At 46.7% G+C, this 23,174-nt stretch overlaps 1 long non-coding RNA gene across 1 annotated transcript; it reads right to left on the bottom strand.

Moving 5' to 3' along the window:
• Window positions 1-229: 229 nt before the first annotated feature.
• Window positions 230-3,073, bottom strand: LOC147827434 (uncharacterized). Its single transcript, XR_015452204.1, has 2 exons — window positions 2,975-3,073; window positions 230-467 (listed from the first exon to the last, which is right to left on the bottom strand). It is a non-coding gene; the product is annotated as an uncharacterized LOC147827434 (long non-coding RNA).
• Window positions 3,074-23,174: the final 20,101 nt, after the last annotated feature.

Raw genomic sequence — 23,174 nt, 5'->3', positions numbered from 1 at the left:
ATGGATTACTGCCCACTTCTCCCTCCATGTCTCCCAGGAGGTCCCAGAACTCTCCTGTCCTCAGAACTATATCGGCCTTGTCAGACTCTCCTGCGGCACCCAGAGCCTTCCCTGCCTGTCAAATGTGTAACTGGATTTGTGTCCCACTACTTAGCTAATGGCTCCTCAACCTCCTTCTGTTCCTGAGGATTTTTATATTTAACTTCAGAAATAATAGGTGGAACTTGAATCCTTTCAAGTGACAAAATTTATTTTTTTCTTTAACCATCCTGGAGGAAAGCAAGATAGTGTGGGAATCTCAGGGCCGTTGGCAGATGCGATCTCGGTCCCACATGGAGCCCCAGCGGCTGGCCCAGGGAATGGGGCTGGCGAGGACGGGCTGTGGGTACTGTTTGGGGTGCAGCCCAGCATGGATGTGTGCAAGGCCTGAGGTGGGACGTCTGTGTCTGCTCGTGGTGATTCTGTTCCTGTAGAGGAAAGCCCAAGTCCCTCAACTCTAGGACCAGCCTCAGGGCCATGGGCACCGAGCACTCTGCCCATGGGGCTCTGGGGACGTGTGCTAATTAGCCAAGGCATCACTGCTCAGAGAGCCCCTCTCTGTCCTAACTGCTCTCAAGCCACCTCCAGGCCCAGGAAGCACCAAGGTCCAGGCCCTGGCAGCTCCCACTCACCCGAGGAGCCTGCTGATCTCTACAGATGAGGAGGAGCCCATTCCTGTGCTGCTGTCCTAGGGCACTTCTCCAGGAGAATTCCCAGAGGTTTAACTTTAAGCTGGGAATCACCACTGGACCCCCAGGTACGATATTCTTCTGTTCAAAGAGCCCTGCTTCCATGGACACCTCCCCAGCACTTTCTCTGAAGGGTCACATGCCACGAGATCACCCAGATGAGGAGCTGGGGGAGCCAGCAGCTCAGCCCAGGAAGGACCCTGGCAGCTGCTCCGCCTACACTCGAGCTGAGCTCACCAGGACAGCACCGTACTGGGGATACCCATCCTCCAGGCACAGAAGTGTATGCAGACCCTGGGAACACCTGGGAGACAATGGCTGCACCTCATCATTGCTTAAGGGCAAACATTAGCTGAAAGCTTGTCCCTGGTTCTCTCAACTCTCTGCTTTTTCTTTCATTTATTCATCTCCCAGATGCAACTGTCCCTTGATACCCATGGGACCGGCGCCAGCATAGCTGCAGCCACCAGTTTCCAGGGGTGCGCAGTCCCCACTTGTCTACCACAGGCACAGAACCCCAACACGCCCCGTCTCTCCCCCCCATCACTTCTGGACAACTTCTCACCCCAATGCAGGGAAAACACTGTGTTCAGAGTTGTCACCTCGGATTGCTTGGGGATAACAAGAAACCAAGCCTGGGCCCGCCCTGTGCAGATGCAGCTGTGGCATGGCCATATGCGTCCCTGACTCACTTCTGATCTGTGGTCGGAGGGAGGGTGCTCTGGTGCCCAGGGCTGACCAGGAACCTGAATGGCTTAGGAGGGGACAGCACTGGGATGAGGCACCCTGTGTCAGATCCTGTTCCCTGTCTTGTGGAGACTGATGTTTATAGGGGTCCAAGTGTGACTTGGTGACCTCCGAGTGGGCTGCCAGGACAACCTCTGCTGGCCCCTGGTGTCTGCCTCCAAGGGTGTGCAGCTGGGGTGCAGAGGGGTGCGGTTGTCTTGGTGGTGATGGAATCAGCCCTGGGATCTAATTATCTGAGTAATTCATTCTCCCAAAAGAATGAGCTACCTATACACACATTCGCTCCCCAACTTATTACAGGGTTATGGCCCAAGCAACCCAATGTTGGACAAAGTGCACTGTTGAGTACCCCTGGCAGCACCCAGCACCCACCCTGGAACTGGGCACCCTCACTGTCCTGGGAGAGACTGCTGCCTGGCTGCTGGGACTACCTGAGAACACCATGCTGTAGGCCCAACCGGCCCAGCTCAAACCCCAGACTCCGAGTATAGTTCCTGCCGTGCCTGTCCTTCACCACCACAATGTGGGAGCCCTTGGGAATCAGGACCCATGCATGGGAACCACCTGCAGACAGCAGAGTCAAACAAGCTTAAACGTGGTCATTGTAACCTTAACATTGGCCAGAGCCAGACTGTAAAGGTGGAATTCCAAGATGACACATGGCTTGCACTCAGAGGCTACCTCCCTCAGCCTTATTTTTTAAATTTTAAACCCCCTTTTTTGCGGCAACACTGGCATTCAGGAGCCTGTTTAAAATGTGCACTTTGCTAATTTTCCACACGTGTGCGGGCCCAGACACCATCACAGTAATAGGGGGCACACACGTCCACAGCACCCCAAAGTCCTCACACAGCAGTTTGCGGGGCCTCTAGGGCCCTTTCTGCTCCTCACATCCCCCATTCTGCACCATGTTGGTCAGCTGACATTTGCTGGAATCTGAGATAAATGGTCTCCTTTGCCCAACGCTTCACTCTGCACCATTGTTTTCGAGCTCACAGGGTTGACGCACATGTCAGTGCTGACAAAATCCCATTGTGTGGATTTCCTGAAGTCTGTTATCCCTTCACCGGCTGAGGGACACTGGATAATTTAGATTTTGGGCCACTCCGTATAAGCAATGGCTATTCATATCCAGGTCTCTACATGGACAAAATGTCCTTCCTTTTAGAAGAGGCAGGACTCTCAGCAGCAGGGGTGAAGGCTTACATGCTAACTGGTTTCCCAAGTGTTGGACACCTCACACCCCTGCCAGCCAATTTTCCACGCCCATGTTCCTTGAGTGTGCAGTGGTCTCAAGTTCTGCAAACTTTGGAAGCTCACTCAGTAGTTTATTCACTCGTAGCTTTTTGGTAGGTTCTAGCAGATATTCTGCCTACATGATCAAGCACTCTGTAAATAGAGCTTCCTTTGAGCATACTATACTGTTGTAATTCATCGGCTAACTTTGTATCTGGAATTCTTGCTTTGTGTTCATGAGTGTGAAAAATGTGTTCACTTACTTGTGCAGGCTCAGAGAAGGGCTTCAGAGGCAGGAAGAGCAGTGGAAGCAAAGCTTTAATCCAGTCTTGCAAGGCTGGGTGTCTGATGGACAGGCACACCCAGGGCGGTCACCGCATATAACCCTTGCTTCACAAGTCCCCACCTCCTTTTCCTCATTGGCTGAGTACTGGCAGGCGAGGGAGCTGCAAAATCTCCCAAAAGACACCAGTGAGTTGCCTGGTCCCCCTTCCAATTTGAGTGTCAATTTCTTCATAGTACTATGTGTTCTTTACTGTGGGACTTTCTGAGAAGCAGATGTTCCCATTCAGGCAACCTTGGACCTTGTGACTATTATGTTTCTACTTAGCCTTAGCTATGATGCCCATAATTTTTTTTCTTAACAGAGGTTTTCTTTCCAGTTTATTCCTCCCTAAGGTCCCATTGGCTTAGAGACCCTCTGAATGCATAAACTTTGTCAGGCAGTTAGGCAATTTTAACTGCCAGTAATTTTCCACTCTGAGTTAACTATTTCATCCTGAAAATGGACCACTTTAAGTTTATTTTTCTTACATGAGGGACATTGGTCTGTGACATTTGCTTAGTATACTGCCTTTTTTATTAAACAGAGCAGTACTGGCTTTGTGGAAAAAAGCAAGTTGCATTTATTTCTTTGATTTTTCTGGAAGGGAAGTGCACACTGGGCTTTGTCTTTGCCTTAAAAGAGAAGCCTGGGTAATTCCTAGTGAAGCCATTTGGACCTGGGGTGTCCTTCATAGCAACTTTGTGGGGTTTGTCTTTTTAACTTAGATTCAATTTCTTTCACAGTTATGCAGAGCTTCATATTATCTATTTCTTCATGAGTGGGCTGTGGCATGTGGTGTTTTCCAAGGAATCTGCCCATCTCATCCAGGTTGCTGAATGTTCTGGTCCCAAGTAGCCCACATTGTGACCTGTCCTTTTCGTAACTAGGGTATCTGTAAATACTTCTTCTTTCCTTCCCTATGGCAGCGATTTCTCTCTTCCTCTCCTGATCAGTGCGATGAGAAGCTCATCAATTTCACTGATTTTCTTAAAGAACTGGCTTTTTGTCTGTTTCCGTCATTTTTTAATGTTTTTCTGTTTTCTTCCGTGTTAGTGGTTTTCATGCTGGTCTTTATTTTCTTTGTTCTGTTTAATTTTTTGGATGTCTTAGGGTAGAAATGGAACCCATTGATTTGAATTTTTCCCTAACATTTTCTTTAAGAGCTATCAATGCCCCCTCAACTATCCCTTTGATGATCACACACACACACACACACACACACACACACAATATATATTTTATAATTTCTCATATTTCGTTTTGCTTCATTTTCACATCTCATATTCAGATCAAAATATTTCTTATATTCTCTTTATTCATTCTATGATCCATGACTTACGTAGAAATGTTAAGTTTGCAAATACAAGGAGATTTTTTCTAAAGATCTTTCTGTAATTCATTTCTAACCTGGTTTTATTTTTTTCAATTTTTGTGTTTATTGGAACATGTGCCATACGTAAGGATTCCATTCCTCGTGGAGAGCTGGTACACATACGTAACATGTCCCTCCCTGCTCGACCTCCCCTGCTCTCTGTGCCCTTCCCTTCCCTGTTTTCTATTATCTATCTTTTATTTTGCTCTTTATTTGATCCCACTGTGATAAGAACACGTTTTGTATAACTGTCTTTTGTGATTAATAATTTTCATTTTATCCCATTCTCCCCACTCAAACCCCCTCCCCTCCCTCTGTGCAAAATTGTATAACTTTAATCCTCTTAAATTTATTGAGACTTGTCCTGGAGCATGGACCGTGGTCCTGAACATGGCCTTGAAATGGCGCCCCCTGCTGTCCATTGACACACTCTGCTCTACAGATGGCAAGTGGGTGGGTGGTTGGTGGCCTTGTTCAGGTTTTCTACATCTTTACTGACTTCCTGTCTACTTGCCCTGTGCAGTGTTGAAATGGGCACATTTATTTAAATCCCCAACCATGCCTGGGATTTCTCTGTGGCTCCTGGCCACCCTGTCAGCCTTTGCTTCCTGAATTTTGAAGCTCAGTTCTGCAGTTGGGTGTATGAGTGTTTAAAAGTCTTACTTCTTATTGATACCGTGGCTCTGTTTTCATCACAAAATGATCTTTCAGTGCCTTTTCCTACCAATTCTAATATTGGCATTCTTCAGGGTAATTCTCAGTTAGTTACTTTTTCTCCTCAATATGGGTCTTATTGTCCTGCATGCCTGGTCATTGCTATGGACTCCAGATATGGGAAAGCACCATATTGGGTAATGGATATTTTTCTATTCCTGAAACCACCATGGAGCTTCCTTCTGGAGTGCAGTAAAGGCACTTGGAAACAGGTTCATCCTTCTGAGTCTTGCTTTTAGGATTTGCTCAGAACCAAGGCAGTGTTCCATGGATAGCTGTTCCCACTCCTCGGCTGGACCTTCTGTGTCCTCTGCTAAGTGGCTCTGAGTCCAGTGGGTTTGTGTCCTGGTCTGACTGGGGGAGCAGATGCTATCGCAGCCCCTGGTGCACACCAGGACTATTTTCTCTCAGGCTCCTTCCTATCTCAGGCTCTTCCCTCGCAAGTACAGGCTGATGAATGCCCTGGGTGACGCTCCTGTGGACCTCTGTGGCTGTCCCTCAGGACCACTCCCTTCCCTGTGCCTGTCCTGGGGACTCCTAAAAGCTCAGCCATGTCTCCACTCACATGTCCATGGGGCTCTGTCTGGGGACAATCACTGGCTTACCTGCTTTGTTTCCTGTCCCTCAGAGTCTGTCTTTTGTATCTTGTGAACAATGTCACAAAACCCTTTGCTTCCTACAGTTCGTCCATGTTGGGCTGTCTCTCAAGGAGAGTCCCTTCGGTTTCATGCCCCATGGAAGTAGAAATCCCTGTACAGAGCCTTTCCACGGTTCCCGTCCCTTCCCAGAACTCTTTCTGCTCCGCCTGCTCCACTTTTCCTCCTTTCCTCTTCCTCCTCCCCCTCTCTCCTACTCCTCCTCCTCCACTCGGCCTTCTGTTACTCCTCCCCCTACTCCTCCAACTCTTCTTCCTCCTCTACCACCTCCACTTCCTGTTCCTCCTCCTTTTCCTCCCTTTTCTCTCCTGCCCTCCTCCTCTTTCTCTTCCAGCATCAGCGGGACACTGCCTATACCCTGACCCTATCTGATGTGTATGTCACTTATGACCCAATCCGCCTGCCACTTCCTGGCTCTGAATGGTACGTGATTGTCCCCAGCATTTCCTTCTGTCCCTTGGTCACTAGCCTCACCCATCTACACCTGGCCCACCTTGCCCAAGGGCCAGGCACATTCTCTCTCTCCTGTGCATTCCCAGCATTGGTGAACTTCCCACCCTGTCCTCTGGCCACTCAGCCTGGAGACCAGTGTGCCCAGAATCCCCATGCTGTTCATAGAGGTTTTTTTTTTTTTTTGAGATAAATGCAGTCATGTGTTTGACCTAGTGTGTGTTACTGCCTGAAAGCAGGATGCGCACCCTGTGTGTGGAAGTGCTTGTGGCCAGGGAGCAGGGAACATGCTCAGAGAAGCCACGACCCTCAACGGCCACCTTCCTGCCCTGCAGATTAAACACTGGGCACAGAAGGGTCAGGGTTAAGGGCAGCACAAGTGACCCCAACATCAATTCTTGAGCTAATCTGCCAGGGGAAAGGTCAGCTGGCCTCACTTGGGAATTGCTGCTTTTCCCTTTGAAACCATTCCTGGAGAAAAGTGAAGGCTTATGGTTCTGATCCAAATGTGCTTGAGGTGTATTTGCAGCTGCTGTTGGCTTGGGCGGGGGCTCACATCCGCTCTCCCCACCCCTGTGCCCACCCTCGTCCAGCTCAGCTCCTGCCGGCTGCTTGTAGAGGGCAGGGTATTTGGAGCTTGCCTCCCCTTGGGAAGCTCTTCAGTTCTCCCTTCTTCCACTTCTCCACTAAGGGCTGTCTTTACAACTTTTATTATAACATGCTTTATGCATAACAGTGAAACTTTACTGCAACATATGCCCATTTTATATATTCACGCAGAAAGCATATTTTAAAAATCCGCAGTCAGAGGCTCATAATGCAATATTAAACCCATACCATATTTCCTCCATGTATTCATAAAAAAGCACTCAGTTCTTTGGAAAATGTTATTAGGAACTTTGACTCCAGGGTGCAGGATGTTTCTGGCGTGTGTGGGTGGTGCTGGAGCAGAACCAAGGGGACCTACCATGGGCCCAGGCAGGTAGCAAGCAACGCCTACCCGAGGAAAGAGCTGGGGCATTGAGATATGACCACAGTGTGCGGGGGGGCATTTGTTCATTGGGGAGGCCAGGCGGAAGGCAAGGCTGAGGGAGAGCTGTGTGCTCCCCTTTGGGGAATGAGCTGTCGCATCAGAGATCACATGCAGTTATTTATAATCAACAGGAGATTTCCAGCCAGACTGCAAGAAACTGAAACAATACTTCAAGTAATTCCAGGCCTTTTTGAATTAGCATCTGGTCTCAGGAAATCCCTGTAAACCAGGTGACTCTGACTATTGCAAATTGTGAATTCGGTGTCCTGGGTCTGAGCCCAGCAGATTTGTTTTGAGATTGAACTTGGCCTTGGGCGTTATGCCTGTGACTGAGTGACCTGACAGTGAGGGCTCTGTGCCTTGTCCCCACGCTGGGCCTTGCCCGTCAGCACAGTGGCTGTTAAAGGCATTTTTGGTTTTTAAATTTTCTTTTCATGAGTGCAGTCTTCTTATGTGAAATTATTTAAAACATATTAATTAATATACAGAATGTGGCTTCTTCAAACCGGTGGACAGTGACAGGTGTCTGGACAGGGTCGCTGCCTGCAGCCGCCGAGGGAGGGCACCACTGCCGCATTCAGGGAAGGGGAGAAACTGGGGATGGAGGTATGGAGGAAGAGCGGTAATGAGAGGTGCCCCACTTCCTGTGAGCGGTCTCCTACCACCAAGGGCATCCCAGGGCACAGGCAGGCGAGGAGGTACCCAGGTTCCCGGAGATCTGCATTCCACTGGCCCCATGCCCCTGAGCCCTGCCCCCAGGGTCCTACAGAGGCCTCCAGGGCAGTTGCCCTCAATCACATTGGCCATTAGTGTCCCCTTGACCTCCCCTCTCCTCCCTGGAAGTCAGAGTGGGGCTGAAAGCCTGGACCCTCCCGTCTCACCCAGGGTGGTGCTCTTTGGGAAGCAAGGCTGGGAGGTGGCCCTCAGGACTGCCTGGCAGTTCTCCGGATTACCCCCTCCCCGCACAAACCCAGCCCCCTCCAGGGTTGTGTGGCAGTGACACAGATACTAGAGTCCACGTGCCTGCTAGAAGGGGCGGCAGGGGCTTCCTGCAGTCTTCTGCCCCCTCTGTGCTCCTCGAGGGTATGGAAAGAAATGTTAGAATCAGGTAAAAAACAAAGGAGAAGGAAAGAAAATGGGCATAGAACCCTGGCCACCCCGAGTCTGCAGTGTGCCTCTGCCCTGCCAAGCCAGCCCATGCACATCCAGCCTCTCCCAGGCCTCCAGTGACCTTGTGCTCCATGGATACAGCCCCTCTGCCATCCTTGCTTCCCAGGCTCCTCAAAGAACACCCTGAGCTCCTACCTGCTAGGCCTCTGCACAGGCCACTCCTCCCCTGTCCAGCCTCCTCACCTCTGAGGTCACTGTGGCTTCCTGGGCCCCAGCAGCCCTCCGGAAACCCATGAGCAGGAGACACCATGACTTACTGCCCTCAGGGTGGGTGAAGAGCCCCCACAACATGGCAGCTTAGCCATGTTTACCATCGCCCAGGCAAGCACGGGATCTTTCTCTGTCCTCACTACAGCCTTGGAGCTGGAGTCCCTGAGGGTCCCCCAGCTGGAAGTCACAATGGCACATCCTCACAGCCACAGTGGGGCTGAAGTCAGAGTGTCTTCTTCCTGTGGCTTTGGTTCCTGACACCAGGCAGCCAGGTGTGGCGAGGGGAGGAAGAGATAGGCCTTGGGCATCCTGACGGGTCCTCAACAGGTGACTGGGAGCAGCACAGCCTCAGGGACAGCAGGCTACAGACATCTGCTCTCAGGACAGGCACCGGCCACTGCCTGGAGGCCACTACTTGACCAATCTACCATTGATCCTACTTCAAATTTAAGGACATTACATCCTACACCCTGAAACTGGGCCGGGAGGTGCTGGATTGTCCAAGTGACCTGGTGTGGCCCTGAAAGGGCTTCTAAGGACAAAGCATCTTCAGTCTAGGACCTGAGGACACAGAGGTAACCAAGAACAATATATCAGTTTCTGGTGATAAAACCCTGTCACTGATGTAAATCAGCCTGCCAGATAGGCACAAGATCCCTTAGGCTGCTGAGAACCTTAATCCCTGCCATGACTAGGCCTTCCATCCTTTCTGCTAATTAATAGGTGTACAGCACCTCAAAGAAACATCTCTTCCTTGGCCTATGACAATGTGTTCTTTAGGAAGGAAAGGGGCAAAGGGGAAGGGGAAGTGGGAGGGGTAGGGGAAAGGAAAGAAGGGAATGGAATTAATATGAGAAAATGGAAAACTGGAGACAAAGTCTTTGTAAATAGGGAGGGATGGAGGGATTAAAAGGGGGGCAGGGGAATGGGGAAAAATAAGAACCAAGAGAGATTATGTAAAGGTGCAAATTTCCAATGATGAATGTCATTATATTGTATACCTAAAATGTACCAATGATTAGAATGAATAATCGATAATGCAAAATAGGAAGAAAAGGTCCAAAGGGGTAGGGGTAGTGGGAGGGGCAGGGGAAAGGAAAGAAGGGAAAGGAAAAATGATGAGAACTGGAAAACATGGAAACAAAGTCTTTGTAAATAGGGAAGGGTGGAGGGGGTGAAGGGAGGGCTGGGAATGGGGAAAAAATAGGAACCAAGATGCATCATGTAAAGGTACAATTCCCAATGAGAAATGTCATTGTGTTGTATACCTACAATGGACCCATAAAAGAATTTTAGTAAAAAAGAGAGAGAGAGAGAGAGAGAGAGAGAGAGAATGTGTTCTGATTGTGTTGGCTGTGCAGAATTTGAAAACCATTGGCCCGAGGGCCTCCGCCACGTGTGTGAGGGGCAGGGTGGCACCAGTTGTCTTGGGATCACACCACACACCACCAACGTGAAACGTGACACAAACGCACTGTTCAAACTCTGGGTGGCAATGGGTTAAAGCACCACAGAAATTGTGTGGATTTTTTTTAAATTTACCTTTGCAATTCTTCTGACATCTGTGCTCTTCATAAAGAACCTAGAGAAACAGGGGAGCCTACAAGAAAGCAGCCCCTGTCCACAGTCTCAGCTCTTCCTGTCTGTGGGAAGCATCACAGCACCTGGGGAGGGTCCCATCTCCACCCAGAACTGCACAGACACAGCCACCCACACCATCACTGGGCTCACAGGGCACAGCCACAACAGAGTGGGGACTCACTGGTCCCACCCAATGGGGAGGTCTGGTTCTGCCAGCCACGTTCTGACCAGCTTGTCTAAATAGGGACCCAGGTCTGCTGCTGCTCTGAGGGTCCCTCCATCCACACAGCCAGGGTCTTGGCCTCAGTGGGGTCAGCCTGAGGCAGAAGGCAGGACCAGGGCACTTCCGGACACATTCACCACCGTGTGCACATGGGTCAGCTCAGCTGTCCGGAGGCCACCTCAGGTTGCCTAGAAACCAGGAAGAGAAAAAGAGATGCTGGTGAAAACTCAGTGAAACAGTGAAGTCGAAGAAGAATGTTTTACACAGTCATAAAGGGAAGGCGCAAGGGAACAACGAGAGGTACATACCCATGTGTGTGTCTATACACAAAACATGCCACCATGGGGGAAGAGGAAGTGGGAGGAGTAGGGGAAAGGAAAGAAGGGAAAGGAAAAAAATGGAAGCAAAGTCTTTGTAAATAGGGAGGGATGGAGGGGTTGAAGGGAGGGCAGGGAATGGGGAAAAAATAAGAACCAAGATACATCATGTAAAGGTACAAATTCCCAATGATGAATGTCACCATATTATATACCTAAAATATACCAATAAACTTAATGAAGAAAAAAAACATGCCACCATAGAATGCAACACGTAGTGCCTATAATACAGTATAGATCATACACAGTGGTACCTTGGTTCACAAACTTTAATCTTTCCATGATTCTGGTCGAAAGCTGAATTGGACAAGAACCGAATCAAATTTGATGGTTAGGTTCAATGTTGACTTATGGGGAAATTTGATTCAGTTCTCATCCAATTCGGTTTGCAACCAGAAGCATGGAAAGAAAAGAAAAAAAAAGAAACATGGAAAGAATTATGTTCATGAACCGAGGTGCCACTCTATGGCATTAATGTATTAGTACACTATCTACAATCTATTGATAGGTGTAGTTTTATGTAAATATAAAACTCATAAATTTTATATGTTTTTATATATTGACATATATACTCATTCTATGGAGCTCTATGCACACGTATATATGTACATGTGTGTATACTTATACAAACACTGGGAGTCAAGAGATGCAGAATTTTAACTTTACAAAATGTATTTCCCACCCCAGATTAATTTCCCAGGCCTAGCATAATCTTGGCACCCAAGCCAAATGTTTCCTCTATAAGGAAGGATAATTTCAGGCTAATCTCTCTCATTCGCAGTGGTGATGTTTATATATATAATATTTAGCTAAGTGAGTACAACAGCACATTGAAAAAATTGTCACTACCAGGCTGGCTTTGCCCCAAGAATGCAAGGTTGGTTTTGTATGTCAAAGGAATCCATGAAATTCACTATCAAAAGAAATGAAATTAAGTCAGCTTTTAGGCATTTCAATAGCTGCAGAAAAGTCCATAGAAAATTCAACATCCATTCATGACAAAAATCCTGGCCAACTGAAATGAAATGGGCACTTGATCTGCCCAGAAAGAAGTGCAGACAGATTGCCAACCTCAGACAGGCAGCATGGAGGTGACAGGTCCCACACATCACCTGCACACTTTGGGGACACAGCAGAACCGCCAGGCTGTGTAGTCCAATAGGAGCAAGAAAGCAAGGGGTGCGACCCAGGAAAAACATGGCAGCATTTGTGCCTGAGAGTGTGGCTTTCCACTTACTGATTTGACATTAGCAACAATAACCATGACAAGTAAACCCCAGTGGATAAACTAGGGTACGTGCACATACTTCATTATGCCACTTCCTTTGACTGTAAAAGTGAAACCAAGTAAATGGCCAGATAGACACGCTACCTACTAAGAAGACTCACTCACATAAAGATATGAATTGTCTGAAAGAGTGGTTAGAAATTCCATGAGATTTTAATAGTAATCCTGACAGGTAACAAGGGGAATCTAAAACCTAACTAGATTTGAGCCCCTACCACACCCCATGCATAAGAACCATCCACACCCGCCCCTGACAGACCAGACTGTCACAGCGATGGGTGTTCCAGAAGCAGGTCTGGAGGCTGCCTTATGGCTGGAAGTATGAGGGCTCTCCAAGGACTGACAAAGTGGATGGTGTAAAATTATTATCATTTTTGGCTTATTAAAAATATAAATTCTAAAAATACAAGCCACAATTAGTGGAAACATTCCCAAGATGCATTATGTTTCAAAAGAGAAAATGATATTGGCCTGTAAATTCTAAAGGATTTTTTTTATTATTACAAATGAAAGGTAAAGGAAGCTTAAAGTGCGATATAGTTTCATACTCAATAGACTGACTAAAAACAAATCCCCAACTTGTCCAGAAATAGCAGGAGGCTTACTCCTCACTGTAGAGAGAGAACCAGGACAGCAGCTGTGAGTGTCACTTCATGGGGCGGGGCAGGTAAATGGCCCCAAAGTAGCCCTCTGGGTCCCAGGAGCAGGGACGCCATCAAGGATTTGTCCTGGTAGGTGGGGCCACGTCTGCTCATGCACTGGTTGCCAAGTGTTTGAGGATGCCCTGCCAGGGCCTGACGCCAGCCAAGGTAGAGGCGGGCCAGCGAGAAGCCGGAAGAGTGAGTGGGTCCTTGGCCATGGCTGGCTCTGAGGCGGGTGGAGCACAGGCCCTGGATGCTGGACAAGGCCAGAAGGTGGAGTCTCTTCATCAGCCTCCAGGATGGAGCCCAGCACAGCACCTGGGTGTTGTGGATGGCCACCAGCTGGGAGAGAGAGCAAGCCTGTGATGTTTAAGCCATCACCTTTGCAATGATTTGTGAGAGCAGCAGTAAGAAACTAACACATGCTGTTAAACACAGTTATGCTACAACCCAGCAATTCCACTTGTGGGACCATGACTTGGAAAAAGTCCCTGGATTATGATGAAGACTCAGCAAGAACACATGTGGCAGTGTGACAGGTGGGATGGCTGTCCTGAGGCATAACTGAAAGACAGCGAGGTTGCTGACCCCCAGAGCACAGCTCTACCCACCTGGCAGGCATGTGCACCTGGGAAGCCACCTGCATGGGCAAGACAAGGGGAGGGGTCTAAGGACACAGAGCCCTTCCTGTGCTCCTGTACTGGCCTCTCCACACCCTGCCCCTGCTCTTCCCAAGCACATACTGATCTGCTTTCTTCACTGTGAGTTAGACTGCTTCTTCTAGAATTTCATATAAATGGAATCGTTTTTGTCTGTCTTCTTTCACTGAGAGCCATTCATGCTGTGAATGTCAATGGTTCCTTCCTTCTTAATGTTGCCACATGGTCTGGGGCATGGATGTTCCACATTTGTTAATTATCTACCTGCAGAGCATTCTTAAATTGAGTGATTCTGATAGGCTCACAGGGCCCCTGATTGTGCTTTTAATTTATGTTACCCTAATGATTAATGTTATCAACATCCTTCCATGGGCTCACTTGCCTTCTCTCTGTATTCTGTGGTGTGGCATCGGTTCCAGTTGATTGTCCATCTTTAGTGGCAACTTGTTCTCTTAACATTGAGTTCTGAGGGTCCTTTGTATATTCTGGATACAGGTTCTCCAAGGAATGTGTGGTTCGCACATGTTTTCTCCCACTGTGTGGCTTGCATCTACATTCTGTTAATAGTGAGCAGTCATGTGCCACAGGACCATGTGTCAGTCAATATCAGGGCACAGTCACAATGGTAACCCATGAGACTATGTAGCCCGGAGAGATCACAGCCATCTTAGTCCGTAGAACTACAATCTGTGATGTTCACACAATGACAAAAATCACCACTGACATATTTCTCCAGCTATGTCCCCACCACTAAACAATGCATGACTCTATTTTGTAGAGAGGATGTTTTTAATTTTTACAAATTTTTATTAAAATAAAAAATATGTCCCCATCCCAGACATGAGTATATCCTCGTCTGTTTATTTCCATGAGTAGTATTGTTTAGATTTCCCATTGTTTAGGTATCCCACTGAGGAGCTGTGCTCCTCCTCAATCTAATGATTCTATGTGGTACAAATTACACGTGAAAGCTCTTGTTTTTGAGCCTGGATACGGACTCTACCTCTGCAGTGCCATTTGCTGACAAAACTGTTTTTATTCACTAAATTGTCTCTGCCCTTTGGTGAAATTCAGGCGTCTGCGAGGTGTGGGTCTGTTCTTGCTTCCCGGTCTCTCTGCCCATCTTGATGCCAGATCCACCTGCACATGCTGAGGCCAGTGCCTCATCACCTTGATTATCTCAGACTTCTAACAAGCCTTGAAACCCGTAGAGTTAGTTCTATACTTTTTCCCTTTTTTTCTAAATTGCTTGGGTCATTATAAGTATCAGACAAGAATAACTAAAAGCTAGACATTAGCACCAAAAAGCTGTCAAAGGAATGTTGAACTGCTATGTCACGATACTCACTACACTCATGTCCCTACACAGTCACACCCTGTGCAGTGTATAAAACGAAAGAAGCAGATAAGAAGAGATATGTAAAGGCATAGTTAGGGAGCCTCCCACATCTATGTTTCTGTACTTGACACCCCCAGTGGACATACATGAGATTGTAAAAGTTCTAAACAGTATAATTGAGGGGTTGAAGGGAGGGCTGGGCAAGGGTGAAAAATAAGAACCAAGAGAGATTATGTAAAGGTGCAAATTTCCAATGATGAATGTCATTATATTGTATACTTAAAATGTACCAATGATTAGAATGAATAATCGATAATGCAAAATAGGAAGAAAAGGTCCAAAGGGGTAGGGGTAGTGGGAGGGGCAGGGGAAAGGAAAGAAGGGAAAGGAACAATGCTGAGAAATGGAAAAAATGGAAATAAAGTCTTTGTAAATAGGGAAGGGTGGAGGGGGTGAAGGGAGGGCTAGGCATGGGGAAAAAATAAGAACCAAGATGCATCATGTAAAGGTACAAGTTCCCAATGAGAAATGTAATTGTGTTGTATACCTACAATGGACCAATAAAAGAATTTAACAAAAAAAAAAGAAGCAAGAAGTTTATTTTAATTGCTCGGGAAATATTTTTAAAAACTGTTCTATGCCCCATACACAAACAAACCACAGTTTGCAAGTCAGTAACATGCAAAATCAAAACTTATATGGAGAAGGTTCCCTGAATGATATCAAAATAATAATAGAGGACAATACAAACTGAACTTTGACCTATAAAGACACAACGCTCAGACAAAAGAGAGAAAACTTACCTTTTTGGTCAATCCTAGGTCAAAGATGGAAATCACAGTTGTCATTATGATTTATTAAGAAAGTAATTCATCTAAGAACTTTAGGGATGGGGCCAAAACTCTGCTCTGGATAATTTTCATAACTTTTATAGCCACTCCCACTTTAAAGAGGAACAACAGAAAAATAAAATGAGCACTAAATCTAAGAAATTAGAAAGAGAACAACCAAAGAGCAACAGAAAGCAGAAAGGATTTAATTAACTCAAAAGCAGAAAGTAATGGCTTGGGAACAGTATGAAGTAGAATAATTAAGTCTAAGAACCTTTTCTCTAAAAAGACCAATCAAACAGAGGCGCTGCCGTCAATTCTAATTAAGAACAACAAGTCAGCAAGGAGAGGTAAGGTGCAGTGTGTCCTCAGCCACAGGGGGCTCTCTGTACATTTACACTCTGAACCCCAGACCATGGCCCCGACATGGGCCATTAGGAGGGCAGTGCCAATTGCCAAGATTGTCAAAGAAAACAAGAGCACCCAGCAATTAGGCAGAAACCTTTGAGCTTGTTCTTAAGGAGGAGTGCATGGCTAAGTGCTGTCCTCCAAGTTGAGTGCTGACTGCATGGACAGCCACAGGCATGGTGATTGACAAGGGGAGAGACTTTGGTTTCATGGTTTGGAGGCTGAGAATCCAGAGTTGAGTGGCACAGTGGGTGAGGTCCCTCTTGTTGGGGCTTCTGGGGAGTCCCCAGTGGGCACAGGGCTTTGTCCACTCAGGCCTCTCCAGCACGGCCTCCCACACAAGGCCCTGTGCCCTATGGCCACATTTAACCTGAATCACCTTCCAAAGCCCCACCTCCCGATACCGCAGTGGGGTTAGGCCCGCCCTCTGAGGACCTCACCCTGGGGATAGACGTCACCCTGAGTTCTGGAAGGTGGAGAGGACTTTGGAACCGCAGCATCGCTCACTCAAGAAGTTTAGGGGACAGATTCTCCAAACACCCCATGTGTCCTCCAGCATCAGACACCCCCTGAAGCTCTGAGAAGGCCTGGGGATGGAGCCAGCTCTGCCGGGCAGAGGCTGGGCAGGAGCAATGTGTCTGGAGCCTTCCTCAGGGACAGCAGATCTGCCACTGCCTGGATCCCTGAGATCCCAGGTCCCCTGCAGATACCACAGACAGAGACCCACACACCAGAGCAGGTACAACCTCTGACCTCTGACCCCAAGCCGTATGGGTCCTTTCAATGCTGCCTGTCAGAAGAGGCCTCTATGGTTTTCTTAGGATTTTTTTTATTTCTAATGGGATGGATCATATTTTATTTGTGATTTACACAATTTGATTTAAATTGTCAGTTTGTATCTTTTGCCCACTCTTTGTTAGTTGCACACAAACAATATAAATTTTGCTTATGTGAAAGATTGTATGTATATTAGAATCTGCATAGCAAGAAATCTAAGGAAACACTGCCAATCCAGCAGCTGGAGTTGGTGACAGTGCCTGCCCAGCCTTGGTGCCTCGCCAGGCAGAACCTCCTACCCAGGCCTGGCATCCACTCAGGAAGGGGGCGAAGGAGCTTAGAGAGGAGGACTAGGTGAGGGCGGCGTCTGGAAGGCAACCAGTGACCCTGTTCCAAAGGGGTCACTATCATCCCCTCTCTCTTTTACTTCCAGAAACCAAGGCAGAAGGGGGCCAACCCTCTGCCCCAGGAAGTCCAAGCTCCCTGCACCTGGACGCCAGGAGGCCAGAAGCTCCGCTGTAACAAATGAAGGAAGAAAGATGTAGAACAAGGACTGCCCAATACATGTGAAAAAGCAAGGAAAAAATGAGGTCAGGAAATCTCTGGGAGAAGAGCAGCTGGGCATGTAGGGCACGAGGTGTGAGTGTGGAAACATGAAGCACACTGGTCCACACCCAGGGCCATAGCCTGTGCAGAAGACTCATAGTTCACAGCATTGGTGTAGGACTGAGGCAGATTCCCAGATGCAGCTTCTGTGAGCATTAAAAGTTCAACATAGAAATTATTTTCTAGTCATAGTGTTATTTATGTGTGAGTTGAAAAGAGCAAACGAAAACACTCTTGAATTCCTCAAATAAAACCCACAAACCCAGAGATGTCACAAGCAATATGAGAATTCAGGATGAGAAATCAATATCTAGTCTATTGTTGTCTTAAAAATTGTAAAGTAAACTAAGCTAACAGAGAGAAAGAAAGAAAGAAAGAAAGAAAGAAAGAAAGAAAGAAAGAAAGAAAGAAAGAAAGAAAGAAAGAAAGGAGGGAAAGAAAGAAAGAAAGAAAGAAAGAAAGAAAGAAAGAAAGAAAGAAAGAAAGAAAGAAAGAAGGAAGGAAGGAAGGAAGGAGAAAGAGAAAATACAACAACTCAGAAAGGAATACGAGTATGCTACAAGAGTTGTCTTCTTAGAGGAAGAAAAAAATCATTGACAAAGGAGAAGATTAACAGCAGTAAATGAGAGTACAATCTTAAAAGTAATCACTAGGAAAATAAACTGACCAACCAAGAAAACCCAATTTAATTGATGGAAAATAAGAAAGTGATGAAAATAAAACAAATAAATGTGTAAATGAGAAATAAACATGATAAACAGCACGTATCAAGTAAGACAGCAGAGGTCCTAAAATAAAGTTGACGCATTTCTGATACCTCCCTAGTCTCAGGCCATCAGGTGCCTCACGAGCCTTGGTGCTGGTGGTAAGGACCGGCACAAGGGTCCCTAACTCTTCCTCTCTGCCTGCCAGTGCCTTTGCGACCGGACGCTGCCAGGACAGAAAGATAATATGGCTGGCCGTCAGATGGGGCACCAGTCCAGGATAATGTTGACCATGAGCAGCTTTATTTTTCAGCCCAAGCAAACTCCTCCTTGGCCAACCCTGCCCTGAACTGATGCCCACTCCAAGTGCATGTCTTCCTTATCTGCTCCTCCTTGGCAGACCCTACCCTGAACTGATGCCCACTCCAAATATACACTAAGACCTGTGGTACCCGGTCTGCAGGATCCAGGCCTGAGACAGCACAGGGGAGACGGCAGCACTGGTGACTGTGAAGACGCACATCGGGAACAGGAGCCCAGACAGGGCAGCCAGGAGCCAGGACGCTCTATAGGTAAAGTGCTCCTAGTGAGATTTCTCATAGTGGGGAAGGGGCTGCAAGGACACACACCTCACCTGAGGCCTCATTACCCTACCACACTCTTGGAGAGCAGGAGAGACACAGGAAAACCAGAAAACTGCAGGCAGGGACAGCTACCCCAAGGAGGAGGTTGAAGAAGTGCTCAGATCAGCAGCCAAGAGTAGAAAGGGGGCGGGGACTGACAATACGGACTATGTGTAAGCATAGATAAGAAAGTCTCAGTAACTCCCAAATTTCAATATTATGCTATGATATTGTAAAATCCCAACTATAATATAAACAGTTTTGAAGTTAATTATAAAAATTATTCAAATTACAATATGTTTATAAATGGAGAAATGTTTTATTGCATAAACTTTGGATTATACAGAAGAACCAATTAAAATATTTAGAAGTGAGCAAAACATTACATGCAAAAATCTGCAGTCACAGATAAAGCACTCAGGTGGATAATTGACAAGTTTTAAATATATTATTAAGCAAGACTCAAGTGAGATCTAATTTTTTAACTCAAGAAGGCAGAAAAACACAACAGAACAACGTAAAGATACAAGAAATGTAGAAACAAGAGGGGAATGGAGAAAGATCCTGAGACACTGCCTGCGATGTGTCGGGCCATCTGTGGGGTTCCATGTGAGGTTCCATGTGAGGTTCCATGTGTGATTCACACACATCGGAAAGACTGTGGTTGACAGTAATGCACCATGCACTGGGAAATCGCCAACTGAGTCAATTTTCTCACCACCAGAAACCAAAATGCTAAGAAAGAGAGGTGATGGATATGTTAGAGAGGGTGAGTGAATCATGCCACCGTGGGCACAGATGAAATCGCCTCCCTGTGCACGTTGCACACGCATACGTGCATTTATTACTGTCAATTACAAATAGTGTTTAGTCTAAAACAAATCAATGAAATGGAGAAGGGAATTGGACAAGAAAGACACACAAAATCTGCTTCTTTTGTTTTTATTTGTCCATGCTTACGATACACAGTGTTTACATTCCTTCTATGGAGTTGGTGCATGTACATAACACATCTCATATTTTTTTCTTTTTTTCATTCCCTTCCTCTCCCCTCGATCCCCTCTCCTTCTATTTCTTGGTCCTCTTTCCATTTGAGAAAGATCTAGCTTCCTATTTCCTATTATCTATTTTTTATTTTGCTCTTTATGTATATTTTGGGGGTTTTCATATAAGAGAAACCATGTGATAGTTAAGCTTCGGTATCTGATTCACTTCACTTAACATTATGGTCTTGAAGTGCACCCATTTTCCTACAAATGACTTGTTTATCCTTCTTTATGGCAGAGTAGCACTCCATTGTGTGTAAATACCACGTTTTCTTTATCTACTTATTTGCTAATGGACATATAGCCTGCTTCCAAGATTTAGCTATTATGAGTTGTGCTGCTATAAACAAAGGTATGCATGGATCACTATGGCTGATGTCTTTAATACTTTCAGGAAGATACCTAGAAAGGGAATAGCTAGGTCAATAGAAGTTAAAGAGATTACTAGAACAGGCTTTCCACATTCCTAATTCTGAAATGATGAAAAAAAAATAGAGATGGAGAAATACAGATAAAGTAGAAGAAAAAAATGAACAAAAATTATGTTGAACATAACAGTTTAAGAAATATGTCATCCATAATATACAGATGCACTTGAAAACCTAGAAACAAATGAATAAAAAAGACAAAATGCAAAAACTAGCTGAAAGAAATAGGGAACTTCAATGACCTAGTATTTACTAAAGAAATTAAAATAACAGTGAGGACTTCCCTGTCCAAAAGCCTTAGAAAAGATTGGCATGAAACAGAGGCCTTGCAAACTTCCAAGGACAGCTGCCCCTGCACCAGCTGTTCCAGGTAGAGCTATAGGTTTCTGCCTGAGGGAAAGGAAAGAGCAGCTTTAAACCCAAACGTGTCCAGGTCCCCGTTCCCCATTTTTATTCTTGTTGTTATTATTGTCCTTAGCTCACGTTGGTGACATATAATGTTTACCTGCCCTGAGGTTGTTAGGCTCAGGTAGGTATGGGAATTTAGAGGTGGAGGGAGGGAAGCGGGTGGAAGGGGATTTTAAAAAGAAATGAGCTGTGTTGTGTACAGGTGTCCACCTCCCAAGAGAGATGTAAACTTCACGTATTGCAAACAAGTACTAAAAAATTTTATAAAAAGAAAACAAATGCAGACTCCAAAAGTACAAGGTGCTTGTATCCACTTCCAGTTGCTGCTGTAATAAATTCCACAAACCTCGGGGCTGAAAACAACACCAATCTATGAATCTGCAGTTCTGCAGGCCAGAGTCCAAGCTGGCCTCGTCAGGTCTGAATCCAAGTGTGGCCAGGCTGTGTTCTCAGGGCCTCCTCTGGTTCCAGCCCCCAGAGGCCCTGTGCCCCCTGCTCCCTGCCAGCAGCTACCAGTGCCGGCAGGGCCCTGGAGACATAGCAGTCTCCTGGAGAATCCAATATACAAGGGACTGCTGCCGCATCGTAATCCTACCTGCAACCTCTGGGGAAGTCACAGACTCATGAGACACAGGAATTGTGACCGGGACATCTTTAGGACAGCATTACCTGCCAACTTCTCTGTAGATGCAGCCAGCCCTCTGTCCCATCTGCCCACACCAGTAGATTCAACCAAAAGTAGATAAAAAATATTTGAAAAAGAAGGCATCTCTACTGAACACGCTCAGACTTCTCTCATCAAGCCCTGCACAATACGCTGTGTGTGACAACTATCTACAGAGAGTGTACATTGTGTTGTGCATGGTAAGTAATCTAGAAATGCTTTAAAACACACAGCAAGTATGTGTACTGTATGCAAACACTGCCCCCATTTATATAAAGGACTGGATCTTAGTGCCTTTGGGGGACCCTAGAAGCCAGCCCCAGGCTCTAGGGAATGACAGCATTGTACCATGCGATGTGAACACGGATAAATCCTATGTACACTACCGTATGGATAATAGCTTGAAGAGCACACACATCAATATTTTTAAGTACCCCCCCCATTGGAGGTTTGTGATTTTAACTTTTTTCCTGACCCTCTTTCCTGCTGCCTAGGATACATGCAAGTGTCTGCAGTGTTTCCCTCAGTCCATGATGGATTCAGGACAGAAAGTCTCCATGGAACTTTGTAATAAGAAACAGCAGGCTACACACCAGGATCAGCTGTTGTTCTAAAGCAGAACTCTCTGGCCACAGTGAGGACCTCGCAATCTAAGGATCAGCCCCAGCTCCCACACACAGGTGACCCCATGTCAGCACTCAGAGCAGACAGCACACTAGCACCTGCTCCCCAGGCCTTGGTCCTCTGTGAAGAGTGCATTGCTCTTCTCTGTCTTCTGGCTCAATGAACAAAACTGCAGGTAGGAGCTTCCCCTTAGGAGCAGTCTTATTTAATTAATCTTTAATTATTGGGCAAAACATGGGAAAGGGCCTCCACCAGGAAATCGTTTGCAGCACTTATCAATTTGCTAACTATGTGACCCAGTCGATCGGTAAATCAAGTGCCTACTCTTCTGCAAAGCATGGAGCAAATAATTAAACTGTCCATAGCCTGTGGGGCCTCCTGAAGTTTAATTGTATGTGAATCAGCAGCGCAGCAGGGCCACTCAGAGCCCAAGGAGGTTCTGGCTTCAGCTGACCACCTCCCAGTTGGGCAGCAGCACCCAGGGTTGACTTTGTTTTCTGAGTGTGGACCAAAGTAGACATTGGAAGAAGGTGGGTGGCCTTGCAGAAGCCACTAGTTTCCAGGTGAACCTTGTCTACCCTCTTGCTGGTGGGGGGCATTGTCTTAGCACCCTGAAAACCAGGTACTTGCAAATACTCATTAGACCCTGCCTCCCTTACTCCCTCTCCTGGTTCTGCCAGTTCAGCCTCCGAACCAAGTCCTCCAATCACTCTAACAAGCCCTGCAAGCACAAAACCAGCTTGGCTGCTGAGTCAAGCAGAAATTCTCAGTTCGGCATGTCCTCTTCCCTCCAGACCTGGGCCTTCCTGGATGTATCCTCACTGGCCTTCCAGGAACTGGTCACTCCTAGTTTTCCCTGGTGGAGCCCACAGGCCATGCCTGGCCCAGCCTCCTGCCCCAAGCCCCTTGGCTCCTTGTCTCTCTCCTCATGGGGGCAGCCTGAGAATCCTGTTCCATGCGTCTCATCCAGGTGGAACTCACCCTTGGTTCTCAGAAAGTGTCCAAGCAGGAGAGGAACCTGGAGAACTGTGCCCTGCACTCAGCCTTCTTATTTCCTACTTTCATTCATTTGTCCATCACAGGTTTACTTGAAACAACTTTGTACAAAGCTGCAGATAAATTAGGGGCCAAGACCCAGCCCTCTAAGAGAGAGAGACGAGCCTGTTCTGCCAACCAGAGTCCACAGACACTTGGGTGAGCACCAAGGAGTGGATGGATGGGTGGATGGATGAGTAGATAGATAGGCAGATGGACAAAGGGGCAGATGAATGGGTGGATGGAAAGATGGATCAATGAAGAGGGAGAGT

The sequence above is a fragment of the Heterocephalus glaber genome, unplaced genomic scaffold, assembly GCF_053883595.1.
Source record: "Heterocephalus glaber isolate CG9 unplaced genomic scaffold, H.glaber_assembly_v1.0 deba00001444, whole genome shotgun sequence".
Classification (NCBI taxonomy): Eukaryota; Metazoa; Chordata; class Mammalia; order Rodentia; family Bathyergidae; genus Heterocephalus; species Heterocephalus glaber.
This window is presented reverse-complemented; position numbering and strand designations above follow the sequence as displayed.